The following is a 3,245-nucleotide window of genomic DNA, read 5'->3' as shown; positions in this document are numbered from 1 at the left end:
GCTATGAGTCGGAACCGACTCCATGGCACATAACAACAACAACATGCTCTACTATCCTAGTGTGGTGCTGCAGGATAATGCACTGGACTTCAAATTCAGTTTGAACTGCAATGTTGATGATTCAAGCTAACCAGTCCCTCACTGGAAACCCTATAGAGGGTCATGATGAATGGGAACCAACTAGATGGCACTTAACAACAACAACAATGCTCTGCTACAGAGTCCTGGTATGGCACTGCAGGATGATTCACTGGAATGCAAGGACAGTGTGGACCACAAGGTCTCCAGTTCATACTCACCAGCTGTTCTTCCCAGGAAACACTATACAAGAATGCTGTACTATAGGGAGCATGGTGGATCCATGGGATAAACACAAGGTTGTTAGTTCAAGTCCACCAGTGGCTCCACTGAAGAAAGATGAAATTTTCTGTTCCTGCAAAACTTTATAAGTCTTGGAAACACTATACAGGGTCATTATGAGTTGAACCAACTCGATGACACTTAACAACAATGTTATTATATTCATGGATATATTTGTAGCATAGGTAAATACATATGTAGAAACATCTTCTGTGAAACATATATATGTATGTTGTTGTTCAGTGCAGTGTAGTCAGTTCTGACACACAGTGATCCTGTATAGGGTTTCCAAGGAGCAGCTGGTGGATTTGAACCACCCACCTTATGGTTAGCTATCCAGTGTTTATCCTACAATGCCACACCATCAGTCTCTCTTTTATATCTGTATCTATATGTCACCCTTTCCATAACTGTTCAGCTGGTGTTTATCAACATATGCACTTATTATTATTATTACCATTATTTCATGATTATGTATATAATAGTCTTTACCTTACCTCTGTTGCCTTTAACACTTTTTGCTATTTGCTACAGTCCTGGTATGGTTCTGTAGGATAAGTACTGGACTGCTAACAAAAAGTCTCCAGTTCATACTCACCAGCTGCTCCTCCCAGGAAACACTATACAAGAATGCTGTACTCTAGGGAGCATGGTGAATCCATGGGATAAACACAGGTTGTTGGTTCAAACTCACCAGCTGCACCTTGAATACCCTATACTGGGTCACTATGAGTCCTGGTGTGACACTGTGGGTTAATATGCTGGACAGAAAAGTCACTTTGAACTGCAAGATTGGTGGTTCAAGCTCACCAGCTGTTCCTTGAAAACCTATACAAGGTTGCTTTGGGTCAGAACCGACTCAATGCCACTTAAAAACAACAACAATGAGTCAGAATAGGCTTGATGGCATTTAACAGCAACAACAATAGTTAAGTAAGCACAAGTAAGCCTGTGTTTTCCTTGCTTATTGGGCAATTCATCCCTTCCTTAAAGGGTTGTTGAAACACAGATTTCTAAATTGGATTCTATCCTGATATTCTCAGGCAATAAATCTGGACTGGGTCGATGCTATTTGTCTGGGACCATGCTCTTTTTATTACTGTTAGAGGAACCCCTGGATAGTGAAAATGATTCATGTGTTTGCCTGCTAGCCAGAAGTTTAGAAGTTCAAGTCCACCCCACGGATGTTTCAGATAAGAGGCCTGCCAATCTACTTCTCAGAAATCAGCCACTGAAGGCTCTATGGAGCACAGTTGTATTCTGAGTCAGAAGTCTGCTTGTTGGCAACTGGATTGTACTAGAATTGTCTTTTAGTAGTAAACCCAACTCTAACTGGCCTAGCAAACAGGCCATGTATTGGTTTAAAAAAGTTGAAAAGCCAGGTGGTGGGGGTGTGACTTGAAGCACTACTCATTTCAGTAGCTCAGGCAATGTCTGGAGGATCCAGCTTCAGCCTTCTCCTCTACTGGTTCTTTTTCTATTGAGTTTTCATTACCCTCAGGGCTGCGTGTTACCTGTGGTGCTCTGGCTCTTACATTATCATGTTTCCAAGCTTAATGAAGAAAGTAATTTTTTTTTCTTCCCCAGTTGTTAAAAACCTTTTCTCACTATTGTTGCTGGTAAGTGCTGTCAAGTTGCTTCCAACTCATAGTGACCCTGTCTAGGATTTCCCAGGAGCACCTTGAGAGTTTAAACTGCTGACTTTGGGGTTCAAACCAACCTCACCATGGAGCACATTAACCCACAACGCCACACCTTCTCACTATTATTGGCTTTAAGTGAGTTACATGTTCTTCTTGAGCCAAACATCATTTTCACTCTAATCCTATGAAATGCAATAGCCAAGCTGCTTAGGTTAAACTGGACCCAATCCTGGATCTCAAGTGCCTTCCATGTCTGTTTTTCTGTAACAGAAACCTATACAGACTTTCCTCTTTTCCTGTCTCTGTCTCCCCATTCATTTACCTGTGTCTCAAACTACCTACCAAGAGAACTACCTGCACACAGTTTTTGTCTTACGTTCTACTTTTGGGTGAGTTAAAATGATGACTACACCTAAACTATGTAGTTCTGGGAATGGTGCAGAGGAATTCTGGAATCCTATTTTAGCAAAAGAAGGGTGAAAGGATGCTAAGTCACTATATTTTCCCTAAAACATGTTAATTTCTGGTCTTGGGTAAGTAGGCAAACAGATAATATTAAAAAATAACAAGTAATATTATGTTCCTGTTCACTTAGAATGTAAATTTAGCATTGAATTACCATATTTAGTGAGGCTAGATGGGTAGCATACCAGTTGTAGACTCCAACCACCTAGCAGATGTTGTTACATGTCATTAAGTCAGTTCTGGAATATCGATTTTTCTCAATAGCTTGTCATGATCCACACAACTGAAAGAATTTGCATAGTCAATAAAGTACATATAAGCATCTTTCTGTGCTTTAGTGACTATGCAAACAAAATCCATCCCATGGCAGCAATGATATCTCTAATTCTACATCCTCTTCTGAATCCAGCTTGAATTTCTGGCAGTTCTCTGTTGCTGCATGGTTGCAGTCATTTTTGAACTATCTTCAGAAAATTTTTACTTGCATGTGATATTAGTGATATTGTTCAATGATTTCCACATTCTGTTATATAACTTCACTTTAGAAAGAGCATAAATATGTAGTTCTTCCAATCAGTTAGCCAGTTCTTCCAAATTTCTTGGCACAAATTAGTGAGTGCCTCCAGTGCTGCATCAATTTGTTGAAAGATTTCAATTTGTATTCTATCAAATCCTTGAGCCTGTTTTTGTTGTTGTTGTTGTTGTTTGTTTGTTTTGCCAGAGCCTTCAGTGCTGCTTGAACTTTTTCCTTCCATACCATCAGTTCTTGATCATATA

Source organism: Chrysochloris asiatica, unplaced genomic scaffold, assembly GCF_000296735.1.
Source record: "Chrysochloris asiatica unplaced genomic scaffold, ChrAsi1.0 scaffold00080, whole genome shotgun sequence".
Taxonomy (NCBI): Eukaryota; Metazoa; Chordata; class Mammalia; order Afrosoricida; family Chrysochloridae; genus Chrysochloris; species Chrysochloris asiatica.
The sequence above is the reverse complement of the archived record's forward strand: the minus strand, read 5'-3'. Positions refer to the sequence as shown.